This window comes from Alosa pseudoharengus, unplaced genomic scaffold (assembly GCF_046254945.1).
Source record: "Alosa pseudoharengus isolate Yale_2024_CS ecotype anadromous, Long Island Sound unplaced genomic scaffold, YU_APseudo_1.1 YU_APseudo_1.1_scf_63, whole genome shotgun sequence".
NCBI lineage: Eukaryota > Metazoa > Chordata > Actinopteri > Clupeiformes > Clupeidae > Alosa > Alosa pseudoharengus.
Genome location: NW_027468852.1, coordinates 235318 through 243890, shown reverse-complemented (window position 1 = coordinate 243890; position 8573 = coordinate 235318). Strand labels below are relative to the sequence as shown.

Genomic DNA, 8573 nt, shown 5'->3' with positions numbered 1-8573 from the left:
TAACACAAGACCCATCCTGTCAGACTAGGCCAGAAGTCCCGTCACCGGAATGATGTAGAGGACTTTGAGACAGTCATGTGGCGCCTATGACCAATGGTCACAATACAGAGGACACCTGTCCAGTCAATGAGCAGTGCTTGACAAACATCATGTGTAGAAGACCCATTTTGCAAAACGATGTAGACACCCATCTATTCTCAGGAGCAGTCCTTCTATAACGGGCAGCAACAACTGCAGAAAAATCCCCGGGCTTTGCCTTGCTCCTTCCTGGCCTGTGCCTTGCTCCTTCCTGGCATGTCTTTCTGCTTTGGTGATGAGCCTGATAACAGCTGACAACCTGGAAATTAGAAATAGAGATAAAACAAGTGTACAAAGAAAGAAACTACAATCTCAGTGTTTCTCTTGACATGTTCAAACATACTGATGACTATAAAGTCCACTTATAAAATGCAGGTCTATGCCTTTAATATAGTGCGCAAAAGTATTTAAAGAGGGTGGACCAAGTCCTAGTATGGTTTAGGTGGTTGAATCAGCTGTCCCTTAATAGTGTACGCCAAATTGTATTAACTGAACAATTTGTTTCTCAATCTACAATATGGGCCTATGTATGCTTTATGATATGCCAGAGTAAGTAGGAAGGTGGGAAATGTCTTAATTAATATTAATTGACATCTAGAGGCTATGGGTTTTCACAAAATATGTGGTTTAGGTGGTCAATTCAGCTGTCCCTTAATACACTAGCACATGGCCCACCTTCCTGCAAACGTTGGAGGACATAAATGAATACATGGCACTATTTTGTATATTGGCAAATGAATGGGGCATATGATAGGTTTTGAGCTCCAACATAAAGGCAAAGCAGTTTCAGCCATGCAAACCATATATTTTCTTAAAGCTTGTCACTTATACATGTGAGTTAACATAATACATTAGCACATGGTCCACCTTCCTGCAAACGCCTTATGATGCACCAAAGTCAGTAGGAAGGTGGGACATGTCTTAATGTATATTAATTGACATCTAGAGGCTATAGGCTTTCAGAAAATATATGATTAAGGTGGTCAATTCAGCTGTCCCTTAATAGTATAGCCCGAGATGTATCCGCTGTATAATGCGTTTCTCGATCTACAATATGGGCCTATGTACACCTTATGATATGTCAAAGTCAGTAGGAAGGTGGGACATGTCTTAATATATATTAATTGACATCTAGAGGCTATAGGCTTTCAGAAAATATATGCTTTAGGTGGTCAACTAAGCTGTCCCTTAATAGTACAGCCCAAGATGTATCAGCTGTACAATGCATTTCTCGATCTACAATATGGGCCTATGTATGCCTTATGATGCACCAAAGTCAGTAGGAAGGTGGGACATGTCTTAATGTATATTAATTGACACCTAGAGGCTATTTGCTTTCAGAAAATATATGGTTTAGGTGGTCAATTCAGCTGTCCCTTAATGGTATAGCCCAAAATGTATCCGCTGTACAATGCGTTTCTCGATCTACATTATGGGCCTATGTACACCTTATGATGCACCAAAGTCAGTAGGAAGTTGGGGCATGTCTTAATGTATATTAATTGACATCTAGAGGCTATAGGCTTTCAGAAAATATATGGTTTAGGTGGTCAATTCAGCTGTCCCTTAATAGTATAGCCCAAGATGTATCCGCTGTACAATGCGTTTCTCGATCTACAATATGGGCCTATGTACACCTTATGATATGTCAAAGTCAGTAGGAAGGTGGGACATGTCTTAATGTATATTAATTGACATCTAGAGGCTATAGGCTTTCAGAAAATATATGGTTTAGGTGGTCAATTCAGCTGTCCCTTAATAGTATAGCCCAAGATGTATCAGTTGTACAGTCGGTTTCTCGATCTACAATATAGGCCTATGTACGCCTTATGATGCACCAAAGTCAGTAAGAAGGTGGAGCATGTCTTAATGTATATTAATTGACATCTAGAGGCTATAGGCTTTCAGAAAATATATGGTTTAGGTGGTCAATTCAGCTGTCCTTTAATGGTATAGCCCAAGATGTATCCGCTGTACAATGCGTTTCTCGATCTACAATATGGGCCTATGTACGCCTTATGATGCACCAAAGTCAGTAGGAAGGTGGGACATGTCTTAATGTATATTAATTGACTTCTAGAGGCTATTTGCTTTCAGAAAATATATGGTTTAGGTGGTCAATTCAGCTGTCCCTTAATAGTATAGCCCAAGATGTATCAGTTGTACAGTCGGTTTCTCGATCTACAATATGGGCCTATATTCAGCACAGCGACAACCATATCTAGCAAAATCACAGTAAAAGTAATGTAAAAGTGACGTAAAATACCTGCCAATTGTCCTCTGTATCCACCGCTGCAGTAGACCATGATGTGAGGATGCACTCCATAACACAGCTGTTAATGGAAGCAAGGACTGAGGTGTCAAGGCCATCATGCTTCAGCCTCTTCAGGAAGTAGACAAATGAGTAGCCAAACAAGGACAAACAAGGCCTTGCTTACATGCTGGCTGTCTTGTAGTTTGACACCACTCTCCTTTCTGTGAGTGTTCTGTTAGAGTCATATAATGAAGTGCAACCCATACATCAGGATAGGAGCAAGGATCTGTGAAAACATAAGTAGAGGGGAGAAAAAAAAGACATAAAAATATGTCGAGAAAACATTGCAGGACCATCCCTAAACAACACATCAGGACACCTTTCTTTCCTTTTTCATTTGATCACTACTGCAATTCATAGACATATGTTGTATACAGGTGAGACAAGGGTAAAACTGATGTGGGTATTTATTCTATTATAGAATAGGCTACTAAAATATAACTCCACAACTTCAAGTGTCAAGACTGTAGTTTTGGAGGAGTATTTGTAGTTCTTATGCAGGAAAATCAGTATAGGCTACTTTGGACATTAAAAGCTGCATGCACTACGTAGTACACACATGCGTACAATGCATTATTTTGGAGATAGAAATGTTGTTGTACTGCTTTGTTTTTCAGAAAAACGGTAGAAGCCTATAACAGAATTTTTTGTCACATGAATTACCCAGACCCAAAGAAACAAATAGCTTATTATGTGAAACTGACCTGCTTATAATTTAATGTCAAACACCATCTCAACTAATTGAAAAGCAGGATTGCATCACCATCGCACTCATTCCGATAATTTAACCATAACGTGGAGAGCATGCTACTTTTTTGTTGTGTTACCTGGTATTTCTCTTTGTCAGTGACAAAAAAAAACAAGATAGTTAACATGGCCAGCAATGTTGAGGGGAAAAAACTAGACAGTATTGCTACGACCTGTGAAAGAAGGGTGTTGAAGAAAGGTCATGCAATTAATAGAGATATGTCACATCCCATACACCAGGCATATGAGGTGTTGCCATCAGGGAAGTTCAGGCTACCTTCTTTCCAAACAAATTGAGCCAGTAGGTAATTCATTCCAACTAGCATTACATTGTTGAACAAGACGTTACCTGCAGGACCATGCACTTTTTTTCCAGCTGGACTATCACAGTATGCACAACTGCACTTTATCATTCTATACATGTGTAGTGGAGTCTATGCCTTCTGTCCTGGGGCCGTATTCACAAAGCCTTTTATCTTACCACTAGGAGTACTCCTAAATCGCACTAAAAGATTTTAGCTAGGAGTTTTCTCTTAAAAGTTATTCACAAAGCCTTTCAGACCTACTCTTAGTAAGGAAAAATGGCAACTCCTAAACTAAGAGTGAGTCTTCGTTGCTATGGATGACGTCATTACTCATGCACGAGCTTGACTGAAGTGACCACCTTGATTGGCTGATGATTGTAACGCGGGAATGATTCCAAACACCTCCCTTACGATGATGAGTGACAGGTGACAGGTCTGAGAATGCGTGCGCTACACAAGTAGCTCGAAGGACGGAAGATGATGAATAATTGAATAAAAAGGCCTAGCCTAAATGAATAAAGAGTAAGGCAAAACAAATAGCCTACAGTAGTAGCCTAATGAAACATACGGACTGATGCAGTATCTTTTGCAACATTATTGAATGTCACATATGCCTACGTTTGCAAAGAAGAGACCATTTTAATTTGATTCACAATGAAACGTTACATTTAATTTACATGTTAACAATGAGTAGTTTTGGTTGTTGTTGGTGGCGTTATTGCATCCCTTTTATGAATGCAAAATTGTTCCCTCGCGATTGGAAGCTCCTGTTGCCGCATAGGCGACGCATTTCAAAACATCGCAACGTGAAATGCCACAAAAAGCTGTTTGTGAATAGGTCTTAGTGAGTTAGGAGTCCTCTCGACTACTTTTAAGCTGTCCCAGACTTAGGTGCTACTTTTAGGTCTAAAATGCTTTGTGAATTACTTTTAGTGAAAAAAATTAGGAGTCCTAAAGTTAGGAGTGACACGCCCATTATTTTTAGGAGTTGCTCCTAAATTCGCCACTTAGGAGCTACTTTTAGCCTTAAAATTCTTTGTGAATACGGCCCCAGATGTTGTGTATGTGTGGGGGTGTGGTAGGGTGGGGGCGGTTGGGGTGAGGGAAATTCTGGTCTATATTCCGTCTTGTATTCAGTCTTGTCTAACTGTCTACTGTATGGCGCAGAACAATTTTCCGAAAGGACAAATAATAAATCTATCTATCTATCTATCTATCTATCTATTATTTTAGAAGATTTTGGTTTGACTTTGGTTTGAACACCTTTCTACGAAAATCAAGCTTGGGATAAAGTAATTATACACTACTCACCCTGGGGCTCATATAGGGTTTTTCCTCTAGACCCTGCAAGTGGCAATAAAGACAATTTAGACCACCATGGCGTAAAGTATATAAGCATGCTTAAAATGCAACAAGTACAAAAAAATCATATACAGACACAAACACAATCATACACAATCAGATTTTTATGCCTGTTGGACAATTCAACCATCCACACTCATCCCTCTCCTCTCAAGGGACATATGTATCTCTTTGCATTCAACGTAGTTTTCAACAACAACAATAACAAACAGCAACAAAGCTTTTCTACATATGGGTGTAGAATTTTTGATAACATATGGCTCCTTTTATCCTTTTATCCTAAAGAATGTCTAATACATACCGACTGGCTCATCAAAACAGGAAAGGCTATCCAGACCAAGTCCATGTAGATCCTTCACAGTTGAAAATGAAGAGGCCTTATCTGAAAAAGATCAATAGAAACCTTACTCTAAATACCCATCCAAGAACAATTACTATGTGTTCTCCTTTTCTTCAGTAGCAAATACACTGCCCATGAATCAGAAATATATTGGTGTCCCAATATAATGTTTACTCATAACAGCTGGCAATAGTGATTGCATGCAGATAAGTAACCGTGCAGCAAGATTGTGTCAGCTTAATGTTACAGTTTGTGGCATGGGACAGTTAGGAAACAGTAGGTGAGTGGCGTGGGTCAGCATAGGAGACGGTAGACGAATGGTGCTGGACAGTAGGCAAGAGGCAAAATATAGTAGGCGAGTGGCGCAGGACAGTAAAGGAGACAGTAGGAGAGTGGCATGGAACAATAGGAAACAGACACGTCACCAACAACAGTGCGAGTGGCCTACTGTAATTACTGCTATTATCATTATTACTGTATGTATTACTATCAATTTGTTTTGTTAGACAAGACACAAGACAGGCTAGACACAGGCTAGACACACATTCCATATTCACTGTATAGGCTATTTCTGTCTCTGTACACATGTCATCTGGAAAACTTGCCTATTTTTCTAACTACACTTCTGGTTGGATGTCAACTGCATTTCATTGGCTCTGTACCTGTAGCCTACTCTTTTAAATTACAATAAAGTTGAATCTAATCTAAATCTAGCCTAATCTAATATCTATATTATTATCTAATATAATACTACACACATTGCAATTCTCTATTGAATTAAACCCCTCTCTTAATCAGGTTAAAGAAATACAACATTATATTATAATATAAGTGTATATCTAACATCTGGAGAACTGCTGTATCAGAATACAATTGTTTTATACCTGATATGTGGCCTATAACAATGCGCGTTTTCCCAACGAAATCTATTCACGTTCATCATGATTATCGATTATACATGCCTGGCTGATAGGCCCAGCTGTTAGCTGTAGCCCACACTAACAATATTACGCTAATTTACACAGACAACAGCTGTTTTACAGATTAATGTAACATTACATCATGCACGTTAGCTAAATTATAAGTTGTGCACGCCTACTCTGAATTCACAGTATTGCCCATGCATAGGCTACTATTTCATGTTAAATCAACTTTAAAATGTTTTGCTCAATTGCTAGCAAAATAATCATGCTAGCGGCAGTAGCAAAGCTCACCTCATTTCCCATTTGGATTCTTCTTTTTTCTCCGTCCCTGCTCGGTTATTGTTTCTGGATTCTGGGGTTCAGGCTTCTCAAACTGCTAGCCAGAAGGTGGCTCCTTCTAATCCACAACTCAAAACAGGCTTAAGAGTGTGAAACTGCACGTCAAAAGCATCAAATAACATTCTCCCCATTTTGTGAGGTCAGGCTTTTTTGACAGATGACGTGGTTCTGTTGGCTCGTTGAAAGCGAAATACAACGTGATAGTAACACGATAATTACGTTTTGCTCAACACGTTTTTTAACAAGGAAACGTGTTACACAACACGTCCCAATAGATTAATTAACGTGACAGTGACACGTTCAGACGTGAGACTGGGTTGCACCATCTGATGTGGACTTGAGACAAGGTGAGCCTATAGTTTAAAATGAAATCACACGAAAGGCTATACTGCAATGTTTATTTAGCAACACTGTCATGCTCTGTCTTTCACTGTAGTCTAGTCTAATTAGAATAGACCATTTTTTTTGCCACAACCATCAGAAAAATAAAATGTTCTTATGTTTTTATGAAGCAAATGAAAAATGAAATTTGAGGAAATTTTACACAGAATATTTAAATATTAAGCATGTTCAGTCACATCCATAAGGCTACATTGGAATTGCCTGCTAATATATCTATATGCTTATGCCGGTGGTTGGTTGGTTGGGGGGGGGGGGGGGGGCATGGCCACCACTTGTGCATAGGGCCCAGAATTTGGTGCTACGCCCCTGCCTGCACTCATTGTTTCAAAAAAATGAATGCTTTGTCAGAACTGAAGAGCTGTGGACGGCACGGCACGGTATGCCCAATGAAAATAAATTAACGCAACGCAATGCAACACAACACAGACACCGCTTCTCTCGCGTCAGTCACTGACATGAACTAAACACAGAACCCGCTTCTCTCACGGCAGTCACTGACAGTAGCCTAGAATAAATGCATGGGGAAAAACACTTCCCCATGACAGACATCGTAAAACACTGAAAGTTAATATTTTGTCACTAGCAACATATCGGAACTCCCCCTATTACCGTCGGTCCCGTATTTCCACCGTCTTGCGTGTATGTGTCACTTATATCCATTTCTATACAAACCAAGACAGCGGACTCCTAAAGAGACGCAACCACCCACACCATAGGTGTATCTAAATTAGCTATGTACCAAAAATGACATTTTACCGTGACTCAAAGAGCTGTAAACAGTGTTGTAAGGCTGCGTGTACACAACCGCTTGGAGCTCCAGTGGAATTTTAATTTCACGACAAGAATTCTCGTCTAACCGTCCATGTGCCGTTAAGAACCAAAACAGATTTTGTTCAAATCTACACACCTATGGCTACTGAAAAATGTAAGGTTAATTTAGCAAATGTTATTTTGAAGTGTTAAAAAACATCGTTGTTTTAGAATTTCTGAACAAAAGTGGTGATAATTGGGGGTGTTACGATACATCTGTCCTTTGTCAAATGTGTTATGTTCCAAGTAGCCTATGCGTAATTCTGCTGCATAAAGTTGTATGTTTATGACATTCAAGCAAGGAAAACGATGATTTGAAGACATCTGTTTCGTTGGAAGGGCAAGGGGTAGCAACAGGGCAACACAGAGACAGGCCCGATGGCAGGGTTGTTATGAGAGTATTAAAATCTGGGATAGCCTATTCTACGGCAAGACAGCGGGGGAAAGTTAAAATACGTGATAAACACGGAAAAAGTTGGCATGCATTGTTTCGGTCCCCATGCACAGGGATTATTTGTCATATTATTAATCACATTAATTGATTATTTGTGAAATTGCAAACAGGCGCAACACATTTGAAAAGGAAGGACTGGTAGCATGCAAGCTCACGAAAGATTGATTTAAGAACGTTATCACAGTGTGTGGCTGTGGCGCAAAGCAGCGCGGGCGGAAGACATGCGACAATTGGCAAGGGGAGGGTCATGTCTTTTTTAACAATTCTGTCGGAGGGTCATTGAACAATTCCTAGCAGGCAAGGGAGGGTCATGCAACTTTTGACTGAAGCACTCAAAATTCATCCGGTGGCCCCTTCAATAAATAACGAACAGTCCCTAGATTGCTGCTGGGCTATGTCTTGGTTCATGTCCGTTCACAACTCATTGCCGTCAAACGCGTAGCCTATCTCGCGGTTGCATCCATTACAAACAAACATGCAATGTGAACGTCTGGGATTG

General features: G+C 39.9%; 1 long non-coding RNA gene across 1 annotated transcript; it reads right to left on the bottom strand.

Annotated features, from left to right (window-relative positions):
• On the bottom strand, positions 1–6722 carry LOC143108709 (uncharacterized). Its single transcript, XR_012983779.1, has 5 exons — positions 6361–6722; positions 5108–5188; positions 4756–4788; positions 2345–2618; positions 1–337 (listed from the first exon to the last, which is right to left on the bottom strand). It is a non-coding gene; the product is annotated as an uncharacterized LOC143108709 (long non-coding RNA).
• Between the last annotated feature and the right edge of the window lie 1851 nt (positions 6723–8573).